We start from the raw sequence: 22,123 nt of genomic DNA on the forward strand, positions 1-22,123 counted from the left end.
CTCTCTTAAAATGGGCCCATATTTCTTCAATGTCAGATTCTTGCTGTAGGATATTTTTTTCTAGATTAGAAACTATGGGTTCATTTTTTGAATGATCATCTTCTAAGAGCGAGATTCTGTTCTCCATGTGGTCTAATCGGTTGTTCATGCTTTGACTTGAGGCCTTTACTTCATTAATTGCATCTTTTATCTCTTTTTGGCTCTCTCTGAATTCTTTTCGAAGTACCTCTATTATTTCTACAGTTATTTTCTTGATTTGATCTTCTAGAAATCTCTGATTTTCTGTTTTATCGGGTTCTGATGTTGTGGGGTTGTGGGCATTCATTGCTTCAGTGTTATTCCTTTTTCCCATGATTTCGGAAGTTTGTGCCTTCTCTGGGTTCTTCCCTTGGGTCGCTATGACTTCACTTAAGGTGCTCTGGATCTCGAGTCTGTAGTTTCTCTGACCCCACTACTCCTTTACTGGGTTGTATCACAGAGTCTCCGACCCAGGGAGTCGATAGAGGCTGCTTTAGACTATGGGGGGGTGCCAGGTTGCACGTTCTCCTATGGTGTGATATCTCTGCCACTGCCCCTCCCCAACTGGGTCAAGTCCCAGGGACTACAGTACTGGGATTTCTCCTCTGTGGCCCGCAATTTGACTCACTGTTCTTGAGTTCGCAGATGTAGCTGTACTGGAATTGGTGAATTCACTGATGCTGCCACCGGTGGCAATATGGTGCTGTTGTCACGCCCTCGGCCGTGAGGCTGGCATATTTTTTCTTCTTTGGTTTTGAGTTCCACTCTGAGTCCCTGCAGCGTGTGCTGAGCTCAGCCACTGGGAGCTTTAGTGTTCCCTGTGCCAAAAGATCCTGCCTGGCTGTTCTGCAGTGGCTCACCTCGGCTTGCTGTAGCCGTCTGGTGAATTCGCTGTTGCCGCCGGCAGTGTGGCGCTGCTGCCGTGTCCTCGGGCGTGAGGCCGGTGTATCTTCTCTGTGGCTTTGAGCTCTGTTCTCAGTCCGCTTTCTCTCTGGAGCCTGGTGATTTTTTTGTTTCTCTGGTGATGGTATTTGCTGGCTATTAAAGGCGCTGATTTTGTGGTGATGGAGATTGGTTGTTAGCGGGGCTCTTAAGCCCCGCTTTTCTCGGTCACCATCTTCCCGGAAGTCTCAATTGAATTCCTTCTTTCATGAAGTGTCTATTTAGTTCCCTTGCTCATTTTATGATGGTGTTATTTGTTATCTTAGTACTAAATTTTTTGAGTTCTTTGTATAGTCTTGGTATTAGTCCTCTATTAAAGGAGTATGTGGGAAAATCTTCTCCCATTTTCTTGGCTCCTGGTTGAGGTACTTGATAGTTTCCTTTGCTGTACAGAAGCTCTTCAGTTTAATGACATTCCACGTACTGATTGACCATTTAGTTTCTTGTGGCTTAGGGTCGTGTTGAGAAAGTTTTACCTTTGCCTATGTGTTAGAGTGTTGGACTTATGCCCTTTTCAAGGAGCTTCAAGGTCTATGGTGTAATTTCCAAGTCTTTGATCCACCTTTAACTGACTCTTGTGCAGTGTGAGAAAGTGGGGTTCATCTCCATTTTTCTGCATATGGTTAACCAGTTTTACCAACACTATTTGTTGAGCAGGTTTCTTTTCTCCTGTGTATGGTTTTGGCCCCTTTGTCAAAAATCAGTTGGCTATAAGTGTGCAGATTAGTTTCTGTGTATGCCATTATGCTCCATTCACCTATGCATTGGTTTTGTGCCAGTACCATGCTGTTTTTATACTGCATTCTTTTAGAGAATCTGGGACTAGCTGGTCATAGTAAAAATAAACCACGAAAGAAGCTAATTAAAAAGAAGAAAAAAATAAAATTATAAAAGAGAAAGGAGGGGATAGACTCATAATATACTACGTGGTTCCCTTGTAAACAACATTTACATCGTGATAAGAATATACACAAAAATCATTTATTCAAAAATTATGATAGAGCTATAGTAAGAGAATGAAAGAAAAGAATGAAAAACTGGAAGGAGGTAGGTGGGGAGTTAAGAGTGCTAAAACCAGGCCTCCCATAATCCCAGGTTGGGCAATGCTTCAATTGACTAATTAAGAAAAGATACCATAAACTTATCATTTATAAATATGAAAGGAAACCGGACATAGTGGCGTATGCTTGTGGTCCTGGGGCTTGGGAGGCTGACACAGGAGTGTCGCACGGGTTCGAGGACAGCCTCAGCTACTTAGTGAGGCTCTCAGCAGCTTAGTGATACCCTGTTTCCAAATAAAATATAAAATAGGTCTGAGAGTATAGCCCGGAGGTAGAAAAGCCCCTGGGTTCCACCCCCAGTACCACCTATATATATGAAAGGAAATGTAATATAATAGAGATTTCTGGGATAATAGTGTAGGGAAGTTGTAGTTTCTTTTGAGATACCTGGGATTGAATGTAGGGGGCATTCTACCTCCGAGCTACACCCCAGCCCTATTTTTTCTTCTTTGTTTTGAAACAGGGTCTCACTGAGTTGCAAGGGACCTCACTGAGTGGCTGAGGCTGGCCACGAACCGAGATCCTCCTGTTTCAGCCTCCTGAATGCTGGGATTACAAGGGTGCACCACCATGCCTGGATTTTTCTTTCTTTTCTTTTTTCTTTCTTTCTTTTTTTTTTAAATTTTGTTTGAAACAAGATCTCACTAAATTGCTGAGGACTCCACCAAGTTGCTGAGGTAGGCCGAGAACTCACAACCCTGATCCTCCTGTCTCAGCCTCCTAAGCACTGAGATTGCAGTTATGCACCACCATACCCAGCTGCTCTGTTCTTTATAAATTATTACCCAGTCATGGGTATTCTGTTATAGTAACACAAAACGGATTAAACATTATTCTTACATTTGAAAAAAAATACTGACTTTTCAGATAAATGCAGATGTTTTTTCAGTTTGTTTTTTTCTTGTTTTCATGAGGGCAGTGATAACAATTTGACTCCCACACGAGAGAGTAAAAAGCAGTAAGCATTTTTTCATGTTTTTTCTCATTAATTTTCTCAAGAAATGGAAAATTGTTCACTAACTATTCATTAAATAAATTATTTTATTTTTAGTTCATTATTTTTCTAAAAGGTTATTGCAAAAATTAGAAAGAAACATTCTCAAATAATAAAATAACTAATTTAATTTTTGAAAAATACAGTGAAAATAGACAAAGTGTAGTAAGTGCAGTCAGATTACTTTCCATACAGAGCTAGTGTCTCCATTTTTCACAGACATTTATGTAAACCTGCTATATCCTACTGTGATTATCATTCACGTCAAGGCCTGACCCATAGCACAACTGACTGGTAACAGGAGACTCTCCAGAGATAGGGTTCCACTCTATCAAATGAAATAAAAAAGGAAGTACTTATCTTTAGAACCTCATGTCAGAGAACACTTCATTTTAGTAGAAGTTTGCTGTCGATAATCCTTGGAAGAGAAAAGTTCGTCATCAAGTAATAGAGATGGGCATCTTTCAGATTGAACAATGTGTTAAAGGGAGAACTCAGGTCATTGTATATGCCTCTCTTATCCCACTAGAGGAAGCCCCAGCCATAGCTGGATCCACAAAGTAGAGTGTACCAAACATATCCTGGCTTATATTAATGCAACTGTGATTAATAATATATCACTATAAGAAATCACCAGGATAAGAGTGTGAACTAAATAAAATTCTGGGAAAATAGGCATATATTAAGACTATCCTATTACCCTATGTTTAAACCAACTCAACTTAGAAAACACATTCACAGATAATATATGTTCTGGTCAGCATTCTTGCAACTATAATCTAAAAAAAATTGACCTCATAACGTAAAGAAAAAAATTACTTTTCTACAGTTTCAGGATCAGTCCATGTGAGACTAGGGAACACAGATCTTAGGACATGGTGACAAAAAGTGGAGAGAGGGAGAGTACATGGGTTGTGTTCACATCATGGAGGCTGGAAGCAAGAAAAACTGAACAGGGGGAGAAGGAACTATAAATAAACTTTAAGGCTGTACCCCAGAGACCTAAGCTCCCAAACCATTCCCAGTTAAATCCATTAAAATATATTTATTATCTGCTTGGATTATACCCCTCATTGATTCAACTATATAAACCTTGAGTATTGATTAATGAGATCTTTAAGGAACTTTATTTATTTATTTATTTATTTATTTATTTATTTATTTTTGCCATACTAGGGATAGAACCCAGGGACATTCTACCTCTGAGCTACACCCCTAATTATATGTTTTAGGCTTTTTATTTTTTTTAACAGGGTCTCATTGAGTTGCAAAGGACCTCGCTAAGTAGCTGAGGCTGTCTGCAAACCACAATTCTTTGGTTTCTGCCTCCCAAATGCTCAGATTACAAGCATGCACCACCATGCTTGGCTAACATGTTATATTTAACTATAATAATACATCACTCCATTAAACCTGCATTCTACTTTGCTACAGCAAATATAATCTTCTAATTATATCTTTCTAATATAATCTTCTCCCTATATATGAGTAAGATGCTATAGAGCATAGAATGTATTTTGTTCTTGCATTAGGTCTCCATAACCTCTGACAGGTACAGTGGATGAGTGGTAGATTCATCACAACTCTCTCCTTAATATCTCTACCCTATTGGATTTCTGGAAAGTGATATTTCAGATTTTTATTCCCCAGCTTTTCCAAAGTTTGCAAATGTTGTATTTGCCTGCATTCAGCCTTTCCATTGGAAATATAGGATAGCTCTGTTTCCCCGAAAAGCTCTAATTGATCCTTGGGATGGTTATATGGATAAAATTACTTGGTATGTGCAAAATTTCCAACATAGAACCTGGAAGAAATCTAGTAGGTTTTTAGTCAATGGTAGTTATTTTTATTATTATCATGGGTAGAATGTCTTAATTTATTCTCTTGCTTATTCTATCCCTGGGCAACATCTGTGCTTTCATCTTTGTACCTATAAATCCTTTAGTTGCTGTGATATCTAACAAATTTATTTATTTTCCTTTTCTGCAACTTGGTTTCTTCATGTGTAAGTAGTAAATTATGTAGATTTGAGATACTTTGTTCCAACTCTTGAGTGAATTCAAAATTCCTCAAAATGCCTGTAACTAAATGCATTAATATTTATCTTTTCTGTTTTATGCATTGTAAACTTTACATCACATTGGGGTATGGATTGTCAGACAGAAATATGTACATAGTTCTTGGTGCTTGCCCCACTGGGTCTTTCCACCTCACTCTCCCTCCCTACCCATTTTATTGATATTGAAATTGGTAATTTTGTATACATTCATATAATTATTTATACTATTGTACTCTTTATGGCTTCATCTCTGGTCCCTGAATATTTCTGCAGCAAAATATGTGAAAATTTATACTGAGTAGGATAAATGGAGACTACAAATAGTCTAATGTAAGATTTGATAAAATTTTTGCCTTTAAGAGGAAGTGACATTTGGGTTGAGATCTGAGTGGTGAAATGACATTCATCAGCCATCTGACTAGAAAATGGAAAAGTGGCCAAAGCAGAGGGTAAAGCTGGAGCAATATGCAAAAAATGGGAATAAACTCAGGAAATGTGGAAGGAAGAGCAGGCCGGTGTGGCTTGAGGGGATAGACAAGAAAGTCAGTATACTATTGTATAAGATACTTGGAGCAGAGGTTACATCTTGGATTACAGAGGACCCTACTAGCCTAGGTAGGAAGTTGGGATCATTGCATTTAAAACACAGCAGGGAATTTTTTCAAAGGCCTTGGGCAGGTGAGTAAAATAAGTGGAATCAACTTGGAGGAAGTTCTCACTGGCTGGATAGCTGAGAAAAATGAGTCAGAAACTGGAATTGGACTTATTATGTAGAAGAAATCATTGCTCCAATAGTGCTTGGGACAGAAGACTTTAGAAGAAAGAAAGTTCTGCTGCTAAGGGTATCAGAGAAATGGGACTTTGGTTAAAGAAATATGTGAAAACAGGGGATGTAGGATACCATTATCTGAATATAGAGCAAACGTGCAGTTAGTAAGCTAGTCAGAGTGAGGCTATGTAGGGAAAATCATACAACTGGGACTTGTTATCACATGATATGATCAGCCAAAGATGATGGATTCCAGAACTAACTAATGCTGTCAGGACTGCCAATAATAATAATTCTGGTTATCTTAGACAGTCCACTGTATGTTTTTGCTTATGAATGTACTGGGAATAATGTTAATTAAAAGCATCTTGGAAAATGTCAATGTATAAATACTTCCAAGATCATCATTCCCAGAAGGTTATCTCTTTTCTTGACTAGTTTTTTATGATGTAATTCATCTGTTACTTAAGAATTCACAAGCATATCTTAAACCTCACTGGATTTTTTTCTTTGCTCATGGTTTCAAAGCTCCTCTCTATGAAATTAGAATAATCTGGCACTTCTCAAAGCAAAAGCAGCTTACAAGAAACCTCCACAATTTTTTCTCTATGACTCATTAAATGCTGAAGGCATTTTGGTTTGCTTGGGTAGAATGTAAAAAGAGCAGTTTCATTTCTTAGCCAACTATTTGTTGAGCAAGGAATTCAATATCAGTTTTCCAAATGTGTACCCCATACAAGACTCTGAGGAGTTTGCCAGTGAATAAGAGTGCTGAGTATCTCCTTTCAGGGATGTTTTAGTTTACTGGGGAAGATGACTGATTATTATGGTTATGTACCAAGGATTCTGCTGAGTACTTTCCCTCCACGATCACATGGAGTCTTTCTCTTTAGTATCCCAATTCACAGACAAGTAATCATAGTTCAGGGAACTATAATAACTTGCCACAAAACATGCAAATTTTGAAGTGCCAGAGCCAAGATTCTACAGCAACATTGTCCAAAAGAACTTCCTGCATGTTCCATAAATGCACAGCCCAATAGAGTATTCATTAGTCATGTGTGAAGTTTAAACAGAAGTGTTTTCAGTGCAATCTATGTTTTGAATTTTAATTAAATTAGCTTAAATGAAAATAGCTCCCTATGGCTAGTGACTATCATAATGGACATTATAGCTCTCTGAAAACTATTCTTTCTATGATAGCATGCTGGAGTAGAAATGGTGTAATTAAGATGGTTATTTCTTCTTTGTTTTCCCCATATTTGGGTGCACTGGCATGCTCCCACCCATCATTGGAATGTTGAATGTAAGCTACAGCTGGCAACACACATGACAATAGAACAACATCATCTAAGTACGAAAATGTGAAGAGGAGGTGCAACTTAGTGACTAGGGTGTTTAGGATGCTAGTTTTGTTTCACACTTAAACCAGGATGTTGAGGGTCACTTAGTGGTGGATGGTTTAGGCAGCCTGTAACCTAGGCAGCAGTGTTGGAATAGATCATTCTTGCTGATTATTACTAAGTGGTTAACATAGTCCCACCTTCCCTCCCTATCTCCTTCAACAGGTTCCAACTCTTCCCAGGTCTTAACCTGTATAGGGCAAAAAGGACTCAAGTGTTCATTCTCATTGAACAGAGCAGCACCTTCCATTCTTCCTTCAATTTCATATTATATCTTCTTAAAAAATCTCTCTGTTACTCATGTACTCAAGCTGTTTGAGTGGAGAAAGGATGGCAGAGGATGCTCTATTCTTTCTTATCTTTTCATTGTTTCCTGAAAGGTGATTGCCATTGAGAAATGAACAAGATGACTTCCTGATATTCTTCTCTCTGAGGCAAAGAACAATTTTTTTTTTGTTGGTCTCCTTTGGTTTGTCCTTAGTGAGTGGAAAGTATGTTTCTCAGGTTTTAATAGCTGTTTTTCCATCAAGGTCCTTAAAATGGGAATTTCTCCATGCAGAGCACTGCTCGTGTGTGTAGGTGGTATTACCTCCATGCTTCCAGAGTGCTCTGTAACTGAGAATGGATACTGGATGTTTTTCTTACTTCCTTTTAACACTCATGACCAGCATTTAATTTATGTGTCTTTTAACCTACTTGTAGATTCTTTCTGTGGCTTAAATAAACCAGTTAGGTCAGGCAATCTCCCTGTCCTAATCTCTTTACTCAGATTCACTAATTTTTCTCTTTTTTTTCACGCATCCTCATTTGGGAAGTACACATTTATATTCTGCTTGAGACACTATATCCAGATTCTTTCCTGACTGTCTGATGAATCACATGGAGGTAATTACATCCACTAGTTCTTGGGGCAAGAATTGTTTTCTTTTTCTTTCTACTATTTAACCATAGGAAATTTTCTGAGTTTTCTACCATGGGATAGACACATTCTTTAAGAAGTTGGACAGTAGAATTTTTAGAATTAATTCTCAAAGTTTTTGCATACTGAGTGAAGCTTTCTCCATTTCCACTTACTCCAAAGTGAAAGTGACTAGCAGCTACAGATCCTTTCTATATAGGAAGTAAAAACAAGTAAATCCTATAGTATTGTTCCTGATACTATCATATATAACAAAAATGACTTTCAGTGTCCTGTACGTTTCTGAATGCGCCATGCAGGTTTCAATTTTGATATTTGTACAAATCATAGAGGACTCAATAGAGATTTTTAATGCCAAAACACAAACCTTTAAAGAGCACCATATCACTAGACATCTGTTCACATTCCCTCTCCTGCACATAAGGAGTTTGAGAGAGGCTGAAGAAGTTTAGATTATTGTTGTTCTGTAGCCTTCTTCTTTTACCTTTTTTAACATGATAATTTTGAGTTAGGTTTGCTCAAGAAAACAGCCTGTTCTAGGTGTTTCAAATAGCATAGGTTTAATTCAGGGAATTGATCACATATATGTTGGAGCTCCAAGAGAAATATAATGGTAAAGTCAGAATTGGTTTCTTTTGCTTATTTTTACTTTTTTATTTTTTATTTTCTTTCTTTTTTGAATTTTTATTTGCGTGCTATAGTTATAAATCTTAATGAAGTACAAGATGGTGGAGGCATACATGCACACATTATCCAATTAGCCCTTACCCAATTCTCGACCCATTCTCTCTCCCTCTCTCCTTATGTTTAGCTTAGTGACTGACTTTGATAAGTTTGTTAATGTATATCATGAGCATTAGTGAATTTCCTTCTTTCCCCTCCTATCCCCTCTTTTAGGTTGCCTTATTTGATTATCTATAGTATCTCCTTCTTCATCTACAGTTCCTTCTATGACCTATTTTCTCCCTAGCTTTTGCTTCTTAGGGAGAGCATCCAATTTTTTATTTTTTGTGACTGACTAATCTCACTTAGCATCATGTCTTTCAACACCATTATTTTCCCTGAAAAGGATGTAATCGTATTTTTTTTATGGCTGAGTAAAATTCAATTGTGTACATATCTCAAAGTTTTGTAATCCGTTAATCTGTTGATGGACATCTTGGCTGGTTCCATAGTTTGGCAATTGTGAGTTGTGCAGCTACGAACATAGATACACATGTATTAGTTTAGTAGTTTTGTTTTCAACTTTTTAGGTCGATACCCAGAAATGGTATTGCTGAATTATATGGTAAGTTTGTCTCCATTCTTATGAGGATTATCCATACAGTTTTCCAAAGTGATTGCAGTAATTTACAGTTCCACCAACAATATAGTAATTTTGACTTCCGGGAAGATGGCGACAGAGGAAAGCAGGGCTTACGAGCCCCGCTAACAACCAATCTCTATTACCACAAAATTAGCGCCATTCATAGCCAGAAAACACCATCAGCAGAGAAACGAAAAATGTAATTACAATGGACAGAGAAAAAGAGGGCTGGAAAAACGAGGCACCAGAAAGAAACCAGACTGCAGCGCTGCAGCTGGAGCCACAGAGTGGAAAGGCACGGGCACCATCTTTTCTTGCAGCAACAGGCCCCAGAGAGGATGGGGACTCAGAACGGAGCTCAGAGCCACAGAGGAGATATGCCGGCCTCATGGCCGAGGATGCGGCAGCAGCGCCTTACTGCCGGCGGCAACGGCGAGATCACCGGACGGCACTAGACCAAAGCACTCAAGAGCCCACCAGGCTCCAGAGAGGAGCGGCGGACAGCGAGCCGAGGTGAGCCGCTGCGGATCAATAGGGAGGAATTCAGCAGATTTCTTGGCAGAGAGAGCATCTAAAGCTCCCAGTGGCTGGGCTCAGCACACCCTGCAGGGACTCAGAGCGGAGCTCAAAACCAGAGAAGAAATACACCAGCCTCACAGCTGAGGGCGTGGCAGCGGTGCCATATTGCCACCTGCAGCAGCAGCAGCAGCGAATTCACCAGATCCACTGCAGCTTCATCTGCGCACTCAACAACAGTGAGTCAAATTGTGGGCCCTGGAGGAGAAATCCCAGTACTGTACTACCAGGGACTTGACTCAGTGGGGGAGTGACGGTGGCAGAGATATCACACCATAGGAGAACGCCCAACCTGGCACCCCCCATGGTCTAAAGCAGCCTCGATTGACTCCCTGGGTCTGAGACTCTGTGATACAACCCAGTAAAGGAATAGTGGGGACCGAGATACCACAGACTCGAGATCCAGAGCACCTTAAGTGAAGTCGTAGTGACCCAAGGGAAGAACCCAGAGAAGGCACAAACTTCTGAAATCAAGGGAAAGAGGAATAACAATGGAGCAATGAATGCCCACAACCCCACAACATCAGAACCTGATAAAACAGAAAATCAGAGATTTCTAGAAGATCAAATCAGGAAAATAACTGTAGAAATAATAGAGGTGTTTTGAAAAGAATTCAGAGACAGTCAAAAAGAGATAAAGGATGCAATTAATGAAGTAAAGGCCTCAATTCAAAGTACAAACAACCGCCTAGACCACATGGAGAATAGAATCTTGATCTTAGAAAAAGATCATTCAAATAATGAATGCATGGTTTCTAATTTAGAAAAAAAAATCCGACAGCAGGATTTTTTTAGAAAAAAAATCCATTTTAAGAGAGATAACCTAAGAATAATTGGAATAGAGGAGGGAAAAGAAGGTGAAACCAAAGGGATAAGTAATATCTTCAAAGAAATAATAGCAGAAAAATTTCAAACATAGAGCAAGAGGTCAATACACAGGTCCAGGAAACTTATAGAACTCCCTTTAGACAGGTTCGGAGAAGAGGATCCCCACGCCACATAATTGTCAAAATGACCAATGTGGAAGCCAAGGAGAGAATCTTAAAGGCAACAAAAACAAAGGGCCAAGTGACATTCAGAGGAAAACCAATTAGAATTACTCCAGACTTCCCAAACCAAGTCATGAAAGCCAAAAAGGCTTGGAGTAACATATTCCAAACTCTGAAAGAAAACAACTTCCAGCCAAAAATTTCCTACCCAGCAAAACTTTCTATCAAATTAGATGTAGAAATAAGAAGCTTCCATGACAAACAGAAACTGAAGGAATTTATGTCTTCAAAACCAGCGCTAGAGAAAATACTCAAAGAGATGAACTACAAAGAAGAAATAGGTAACACACACCAGAACCAGAGAAACAAGATTTTCTATCCAACAGAAAACTAAGATTGGTTATCTGTGGAGATTCATTACTTATGTTAGTCTTTTACCTATCTCTAAATTGTATTGTTTGCTTTGATTGTTGTTAATTTTTAGGATTTCTAGTTGGAATACTAATATACCTTCAGATATAGCATTTGGAAATATTTTATCCCATTCTATCAGTAACTTTTAACTCTGTTTACATTGTCTTTGGATATACAATATTTTTTTTTTAGGGAGTTTGTATACTCTTCTGTTACCTGTGCCACTGAAATCATATCCAAGAAATCACTGCCAATTTCAATGTTGTGAGGTTTTATGACCCAGATTTTCTTCTAAAAGTTTATAGTCTTAAGATTTATATTTAGGTCTTTTATCTATTTTGAGTTAATATCTGTATATGGTGTTAGGTAAGGGTCTGATTTTATTATTTTTCATGTAATTATTATTTTTCAACAATATTAAGTTAAAAGATAATTATTTCCTCTACCAAATGTTCGTGGAAACCTTGTCACAAATAAGTTGACAATATACGGAAGAATTTAGCTCTAGGCTTTTATTTAACTCCAATGGTTTATATTCGAACAGTACTACACTGTTTCAATTATTGTAGCTTTATATGGTTTGAAATCAGAAAATATACATCTTCTAGCTTTTTTTTTTTCGAGACCATTTTGGGTATCTAGAGTCCATATTCCATATTAGGATAGATTTTTTGTGAAAAATAAATAAATATATGATAGTTTCACCTTAAAAAAGAAAAAAAAAGAAATGTTCTCTGGTAAGAAAGAAAGCAAAAAGAAATATTAAATGTTATCTTTAAGTCATCAAAAGCTTGGTATCAGACAAGTGAAACTGTTATGTGAGATTATCATTTTTAATTTTGGATAAATTGCTATAATACTAGATGTCAACCACTAAGCCAAGCATGGGAAGGAAGGATGGGTAGGGAATGGGGTGGGGATCAGTTGGGGGGCTAACTGGGTGATGTGTGCATGTATGTCTACAAATGTATTATTTTTATCCCATTATGATGTATGAATATAGTGCACCAATAAAAAAATTAAAAAAATAAAACACACACACACACAAAAAGTAAAACACACACACACAAAATATATAGTAGAGTTTTCACTTCTTCACATCCTTGCTAGCATTTGTTGCTGTTTGTGTTTTATTATGTTTTTATTTTTTTTTAATTTTTAATTGGTGCACTGTATTCATACATCATAGTGGGATACATACTTTTGTAGACATACATGCACACATTGCCCAGTCAGCCCCCACCCGATCCCCACCCCATTCTCTCCCCATCCCTCCTTCCCATGCTTGGCTTAGTGATTGACATCTAGTATTATAGCAATTTATCAAAAATTAAAAATGATAATCTCACATAACAGTTTTATTTGTCTGATACCAAGCTTTTGATGACTTAAAGATAACATTTCAATATTTCTTTTTGCTTTATTTCTTGCCAGAGAATCTATTTTTTCTATTTTTTAGGTGAAACTATCATATATTTATATATTTATTTTTCAGAAAAAAAATCTATCCTAATATGGAATATGGACTCTAGGTACCCACAACGATCTTGAAAAAGAACAAAGCTAGAAGATGTATATTTTCTGATTTCAATCCATATAAAGCTACAATAATTGAAACAGTGTAGTACTATTCTAAAGGCAGATATATAAACCATTGTAGTTAAATAAAAACCTAGAGCTAAATTCTTCCCTATATTGTCAAGTTATTTTTGACAAGGTTTCCACGAACATTTGGTGGTGGGAATAATAATCTTTTAACTAAATATTGTTGAAAAATAATAATTACATGGAAAAGAATAAAATTGGACCCTTACCTAATCCCATATACAAATATTAACTCAAAATAGATAAAAAACCTAAATATAAATCTTAAGACTATTAACTTTTAGAAGAAAATATGGGTCATAAAACCTCACAACATTGCAATTGGCAGTGATTTCTTGGTTATGATTTCAATGGCACAGGCAACAGAAGAGTATACAAACTCCCTAAAAAATAAAAAACATATTGTATATCCAAAGACAATGTAAACAGAGTTAACAGTTACTAATAGAATGGGATAAAATATTTCCAATTGCTATATCTGAAGGTATATTAATATTCCAACTAGAAATCCTAAAAATTAACAACAATAAAGGCAAACAATACCCTTTAGAGATAGGTAAAAGACTAACATGAATAATGAATCTCCACAGATAACCAATCTTAGTTGTCTGTTGGATGGAAAATCTTGTTTCTCTAGTTCTGATGTGTGTTACCTATTTCTTCTTTGTAGTTCAATTCTTTGAGTATTTTCTCTATTGCTGATTTTGAAGACATAAATTCCTTCAGTTTCTGTTTGTCATGGAAGCTTCTTATTTCTCCATCTAATTTGATAGAAAGTTTTGCTGGGTAGGAAATTTTTGGCTGGAAGTTGTTTTCTTTCAAAATTGGGAATATGTTACTCCAAGCCCTTCTGGCTCTTATAACTTGGTTTGGGAAGTCTGGAGTGATTTTAATTGGTTTGCCTCTGAATGTCACTTGGCCCTTTGCTTTTGTTGCCTTTAAGATTCTCTGCTTGGCTTCCACATTGGTCATTTTGACAATTATGTGGCATGGGGATCCTCTTCTCCGATCCTGTCTAAAGGGAGTTCTATACGTTTCCTGGACCTGCGTATCGACCTCTTGCTCTATGTCTGAAAAATTTTCTGCTATTTCTTCCTTGAAGAGATTGTTGATCCCTTTGGATTCACTTTCTTTTCCCTCCTCTATTCCAATTATTCTTAGGTTAGCTCTCTTAAAATGGGCCCATATTTCTTCAATATCAGATTCCTGCTGTCGGATATTTTTTCCTAGATTAGAAACTATGCGTTCATTTTTGGAATGATCATCTTCTAAGAGCGAGATTCTATTCTCCATGTGTTCTAATCGGTTGTTTGTTCTTTGAATTGAGGCCTTTACTTCATTAATTGCATCCTTTATCTCTTTTTGGCTCTCTCTGAGTTCTTTTCGAAGCACCTCTATTATTTCTACAGTTATTTTCCTGATTTGATCTTCTAGAAATCTCTGATTTTCTGTTTTATCGGGTTCTGATGTTGTGGGTGTTGCAGGGGATAGGTTGGGGGGAAAAGGTGTGTGGTGTGAAATAATCCCCCCCCACCACCAGACACACAGAGACAAACAGAAAAACCGTGGATTCTTGTCCTAAGCTAAGAATAAGTATTCATCGCTTGGACAGCTGCTGCAGATTTAAATATGTTTATTAAAAAGATAGAAATATATAGATAGTTACAGCCCTGTGCCGGAGCGAGGCACAGGGGGGCAATTCGAATGAAAATGCCCACGAACTCCAGTTTACTGAATTTTTATCCTGTCTAAGTCCAGCAGGTCCCTCTGATTTTGGAGATCATGTTACCCCTTATCTCCAATCCCGGCTCTGCTTCTGTTATCTCTCCAGCCGAATTTATGGCCTAAAGGGAGAGACATCTCTGTCTCCAAACACAGGCCCAGATTTATGGCCAGAGGGGGAGGCATCTCTGTCTCCAGACACAGGCTTTTGTTCTTAGGAATGCAAGGACATGTTAGCTAACCCTGGCTTTCTTAGTAAAGAAGACATATTTCAAGACTGGACATCTTTCCCAGTATTGACACATAAATACTTTTTAAACTCCCTTCCCAATACCAGTACAGTGGGGTTGTGAGCTTTCATTGCTCCAGTATTATTTCTCTTTCCCATGATTTCGGAAGTTTGTGCCTTCTCTGGGTTCTTCCCTTGGGTCACTATGACTTCACTTAAGGTGCTCTGGATCTCGAGTCAGTAGTATCTCAGACCCCACTACTCCTTTACTGGGTTGTATCACAGAGTCTCTGACCCAGAGAGTCGATAGAGGCTGCTTTAGACTATGGGGGGTGCCAGGTTGCACGTTCTCCTATGGTGTGATATCACTGCCACCGCCCCTCTCCCACTGGGTCAAGTCCCAGTGAGTACAGTACTGGGATTTCTCCTCTGTGGCCCACAATTTGACTCACTGTTCTTGAGTACGCAGATGTAGCTCTACTGAATTCGGTGAATTCGGTGCTGTTGCTGCCGGTGGCAATATGGCGCCGCTGCTACGCCCTCGGCTATGGGGCTGGCGTTTTTTTTTTTCTTGGTTTTGATTTCCACTCTGAATCCCTGCAGCGTGTGCTGAGCTCAGCCACTGGGAGCTTTAGATGCCCTGTGCGCCGAGAAATCCTGCCTGGCTGTTCCACAGCGGCTCCCCTTGGCTTGCTGTGGCCGTCCCGTGAATTTGCCGGTGCCGCCGGCAGTATGGCACTGCTGCCGCCTCCTCGGGCGTGAGGATCTCCTCTGTGGCTCTGTTCTCAGTCCTCTTTCTCTCTGGAGCCTGGTGATTTTTTTTTTTGTTTCTCTGGTGATGTTGTTTTCTGGCTTTGAAAGGCGCTGATTTTGTGGTAATGGAGATTTGTTGTTAGCAGGGCTCTTAAGCCCTGCTTTTCTCGGTCGCCATCTTCCCAGAAGTCTGTTTGTGTTTTAAATGGTTGTCATTCTAGATGGAGTTAGGTTAAATCTTAGAGTAGTTTTGATTTGCATCTCTTTGATTGCCAACGATGTTGAGCATTTTAATGCACTTATTGGCCATTTGGATTTGTTCTTTTGTCCTGATGCCATGAGAAAGGTAACCAAAAATAAAAAGGAAGTCTAGTTTATTCTCTTATTACCCTCTACTTCCTTAGTAGTTCATCCTATTAGTACAACCAACTGAAATCCAGTTAGTATATATTCTGGAAATTATGATTTACAGAGTTTTAGCCCCAGAAATATAAAGCAATGTTTAGGGGGTAGTTTTGAAGATGAGAGAAAACAGGTAAATGACCAATGTAGTAATAAAACATGGTAATTCTGGGGTAATCTGTTATAATTAGATCTGAATCTATTGATTTGAGGAAAGTCTTCAGTTCTCTATACCTGTTAGGATAAGATCAATATTGTTTCAAGTTTTGTGGCTTACCATATCCTGGGATACTGTACATTCAATATGTTTTACTGGTATGTTTAGAATTTACATTTGTTAAGCAATAGCTTCAGACATGATTTTCCAAGATAGTCCTGCATGTTAAGAGTATATTTCCCTTTAATGTCCAATGAAAGTTCATGTCATTTAAATGAGCCAATGTTTCAAATGTATTTTTGGTACCTACATTTTTCCCATCTGGTTTAATGAAGTAAATTTGGTATACAAAAACCTGCTCATGATTTGGACATGTTTCTAGTGAAGATTAAAAAAGTGAATGGATACAGCCATAAAATTTATGGAGATAATTTGCATCATTTCAACTGATAAAATCTCTCAGCACATATAGCATTTTAGTCTTCAATTACCACAATCACTTTTAGAAGTAACACATGACATATGAACTCAGGGTGTGATGTATATTTGGGTATGCTGTCCAGAATGGAGTATTCTACATATATCTGTCACTTTGAGTACTATAGGATATATATCAGCTACAGAACTTTCAATATGAGTCTCACTAAGTTGCTGAGAGCCTCACTAAGTAGCTGAGGCTGGCTTCAAACCCGTGCGATCCTCCTGTCTCAGTCTCCCAAGCGCGGGAATTACAAGCGTGCGCCACCACGCCCGGCGTTACATAGTATTTTTAAAAGCTGAAGTTCCTAAAAATGTCTCCATAGTCACCCTTCTTCCATTTTATCTCCTAGTCTTCTCCCCCTTGCATATTCTGCTCTAAACTCCCAGTTATTTTAACATGAAATCTCATGCTTCTGGGGCTTTGTAGGGCCTTTCTTTTGGAATAGCACATTACCCCCTGGCTATTACTTATCTTTTAGGCCACAGTTACTGATACATTTTCCTGATTCATTCAATTTGTCTTTCTTAGTATCTTCTTGGCTACCTTCACCATATAGTTTGATCAATGTGGTGTGTAACTTCCCCACTAATTCTCCCCAACATGGCTGAGATCAAGAGTGTTCCTGCTTAATATTATATGCTTAGATCCTAGTACATTGCTGTATACTATGTACTCAGTAAATGTAATTAATGGCTGTCTATTTAATATAAGGCTCAAATAATGTGCCCTTAAAGTTCCCATGACACTTACAGTCAATATGAACAATCCATGTAGTGTCTTTCTAATTTTTCTTGAGCCATTTTTATTAAAAATAGTAAATTTCAATCAGTGGTATCTTTGAGTAGAGGTTATAGGACATGTAAAGTCACCTTAAAGTAAGAGAATGATTTATGGATCAGTAGGAATTGAATGTAGCCTTATAATAATACATTAAAGAAAAGAATTTATTAGGGAATGTGTTCTCATAGGGGGTGTTGGGGTTGTTCATACTAGAAGGTTAGCAAAAGATATCTAAGTGATAGTCATATTACTCACTGTAAGTTAGTGTAAAGGTTTCTAGTTTTATAAGTTAGTATCTATGGTTTCATTTAATGTAACTTTGCCCTTGAAAGATGAAGCCATTGCTTTTCAGGTTGGCTGATGAGAGATTAAATCAGATTTCAGAGTTTATAAATCAAAGCTCAGATATTTGATCTACCTTGTCAATTTACTAATATACTATCACCTTAATAGGACTCTTTACAGAAAATTTACGCTGGCACTTTGGGATTTCAATTCATTGAATACCTTCATCCCTTGAACTTTAACTGATATCTTACTGAGTTTTAGACTTTTGGCAAACATTCAGGAGGATACGGAGGAATCTATACAAGATGAGTTTAGAATAATTTCTTTATAGAAGAGTTTCAAGGGAAAATACCCTAAAATATGTGTAATAATTGTAAATTATTCCACATTTGTATGAAAATATATAATCTTTGTGCGGTACTAGGGATTGAACACAGGGGTATTTTACCTCCAAGCTATAGTCCGAGCCATTTTTTGTTTTTTATTTTGGAACAGGATCTTGCTAAATTACCACATGCTGGCCTCGAACCTGTCATTCTCCTGTCAATTACCTTCCAAGTATTGAGATTACAGGTGTGCACCACTGTGCCTCATAAAAATTATATGATAATACTATATATTATAACAAATCATATCTCTCTTAGCTAAATAAAATATACTATTTCTCTTTCATTATTCTGTTTTAAGCTGAATATTATGGCATTACATATCTTTGGTCTTCTTAAATTGATATGTAGTTCTTTTCCTCTGCATTTTATTATTTACTCTTGTTCCTCATGAGATTTTCTTGGCAATTTATAAGCCTTACTTGTCTCTCTCTCTCTCTCTCTCTCTACCCCACTCTCTCCCTCTTTTTCAACTCTTTTCTCTCCATTCTTCTTCTTCTTTTTCTTTTTTTTTTTTTAAGTACTGGGGATGGAACCTAGAGGACATTTTACTTCCAAATGACGTGTTCAGTCCTGTTTTTTAATTCTTTATTTTAAAACAGGGTCTCACTAAGTTACAAGAGTCTCAATAAGTAGCTGAGGCTGGCGGTGAACCTGCGATCCTTCTGTCTCAGCCTCCCAAGTACTGGGATTACAAGCATTTGCCACTTTTACTTTCTCCTTTATGCTACTTTTACCTTGAGCTTAGATTATAAGTAAGCAATTTAAATAGACATTTATATTTCTATAAACTAGAACAATTCAAATAGGTCCTTCTGGTCCCAAGGAAAAATGTCTACAAAGCAAGACAACTAGACATTGGATACCACTGACATTTTGGTATTTTATGTGACATTGTAGCTTTACTATAAAAAATAGAAAATTGTTTTTATTTCCTCCTGATAAAATATACAATTCTGTGATCTTTGTCAGTAAAAATCTATAAAGTAAATAAATATTATTTGTATGAAATCTGTGGCAAAGATGTCTATCTCTGTGTTTCATTCATATATTGCTGCATAACAAAATGGTCCAAAACATATCACCTTAGCACATCAATCCTTTTGTTATTACTCACACTTCTGTTGACTTATCTCAGTTTGATGATTCTTTTGCTAGATTTTCTCATGAATTTTTGAAGTAGCTTTTGTCAGAAAGAGTTGGGAACAAAACATATAAGATGTCTTTACTTCCATAATATGGCACCTAGTGGAAATGGCTGAAGGCTTGGGTTGGCTAAGATAAGAGTAATCCTTTGTGCATGTGGTATGGCTTTTTTGTGTGTGGTGGTACTGGGTTTCCTGGAAATCCTTCTACATACGAGCTATACTCCCAGACATTTTTTTTTATATTCTTATTTGGAAACAGGGTCTCTTAATCCAGCAAGGCTGGCTTCAAACCTGTGCGATCTTCCTGTCTCTCCTCCCAAGCATGGGGATTACAAGTGTGTGTCACCATGCCAGGCTTGTGTATCCTTTTTACATGGCTACATCATCAGGGTTGTTGAAATTTTTATATGGTGTATCATCAAATCCAAAGTCACAGAATTAGAATATTTGGTTTTATAATAGTCACAAAATGACTTCACTTGTATTCTAATAATTAAAATGAAAGTTAAGGAAATCAGATTTAATATAAGAAGCATGTACTTAAAATCATGGGTACTTTAAGGCATGGTTCATTTGGAACTATCTCTGGAGATGGACTACCAAACTGGGCAACATATTTGTGTACCCTGAAGTATTACTGGAGGATAGTGGTCAGTCAGAAACTATTTTCCAGACCCCATTACTTCTAGTTGTGGCCATTGACTAATTCCTCCAGGGGTATGGTGTGAAAATACTATATATTATCTCAGAATCAAGGCACTTATGAAATGGATGTATTTTTATTTATTTTATTTTTGTAATCATATAGTATAATAAGGTTCAAAGTGAAAGCAACATAGATGCACAAAGTACTTGGTATGTTTTCCAAATCCCACCCCATTTAACCATTCCCCACATTCCACATATGTTTAGATTGGCATTGACAATTCCCTATATGTACACGGCATTATTTGAACTATTTCTTTTATCAAGTCTCTTTCTTCCCTTGCTCCCCTAGCTTCTCTCTATCACTCCACTGGAATGTCTTCTCTTTTACCTGAGGTCTCTTTTGTTTCCTTTTTTAAAAATTATTTCCCAATTACAGAAAAATTTCAACATCATTAGAAATCTGGGAAATGCAAATCAAAACTACACTGGGGTTATATCTAACCCCAGTTAGAATGGCAGTAATCAAGAATACAAAAAATAGTAAATGTGATGAAGATGTGGGAAAATTGAAACTCTTATATACACTGTTAGAGTGTAAATTAGTACAATCACTATGAAGATCAGTATGAAAGTTTTTCCAAAAGACTACAAATGGAACCACCATAGACCCAGGTATACCACTTCTCAGTATCTTTCCAAAAGAATTAGAATGGGACTACTACAGTGATACATTAATACCCATGTTTATATCAGCACAATTCACAATAGCCAAATTATGAAACCATTCCAGGTGTCCATCAACAGATGAATGTATAACAAAACTGTGGTATATATACACAATGGAATTTTATTCAACCATAAGAAATAATAAAATTATGTAATTTGTGGGGAGTGGATGGAAGTAGACAGTATTATGCTAAATGAAATTAGCCAGTCTTTAAAAGCCAAAGGTCTTATTTTTTCTCTCGTATATGGAAGCTAGAGAGAAAATAGGAAACATTAGGAATTTTAAATAACACAGAGATATATATGTTGAGTAGTTGAAAGGGATTAAGGATGAGAGAGAAGGGAAGAGGGATGACTGGGGAAGGAAACAGTTCAAATAATACTAAGACAATATGTGGAATCATTATCACCAATTTCAGTAACTCATGAGAAGATGGAGAAGAGCTGGGTGTGGTGGCGCACCCTTGTAATCCCAGCATTTGGGAGGCTGAGACCTAGAGGACTGTGGTTCACAGACAGCCTCAGCTACTTAGTGAGGCCCTCTGCAACTCAGTGAGACCCAGTTTCAAAATAAAGAATAAAATATAGGGCAGGGGATGTAGCTCAGAGGTCGAATGCCCGTGAGTTCCATCCCCAGACCAACACACACACACACACACACACACACACACACACACACACACACAAAAAAAAAGATGGAGAAGAAAGTAGTGGGGTACAAGGTGGAGGAAAATACAGCAGGATCTGTGTGCATGTATCTTTTCAACACATTGATCCTCAATATGACATATAATAGTAATATACCAATAAGCAATTAAAAATAAAACATTTTTCTGAGAAATAATGAATACACAAAATTTGAACATGTTTAATATATATGTTTTGTTGAGTTAGGACCAATAATAACATCACCATAATCAGGGTAATAATATACCCATCACTACCATAAATTTTTTGTATTGTTTCTGTGCATATGCAATAATACAATTTAACATGAGATCTATCAACTTAACATATAAGCTAGTCACAGAATAACAAGTACTGGATGGTTCCATTTATATGAGATATTTAAAATATTCAAATTCATGGAAGCAGAAAAATGAATTATGATTTCCAGGAGATAGAGAAAATGGGTCATTGTTGCTCAATGGGTATAGCTTCAGTTAAATAAGAAAAAGTTCTAGAGATCTGTTGCACAAAAAGTGCTTATAGTTAATAATATGCTACAGTAGTATAATTTAAAATGTTAAGTTTCAACCAGGAGTGATAGTATGTACACACCTGTAATTCCAGTATTTGAGAGGCTGAGATGGAAGATCATGGATTTGAGACTAGCTTCAGCAACTTA

Source organism: Muscardinus avellanarius, assembly GCF_963383645.1.
Source record: "Muscardinus avellanarius genome assembly, chromosome: X".
Classification (NCBI taxonomy): Eukaryota; Metazoa; Chordata; class Mammalia; order Rodentia; family Gliridae; genus Muscardinus; species Muscardinus avellanarius.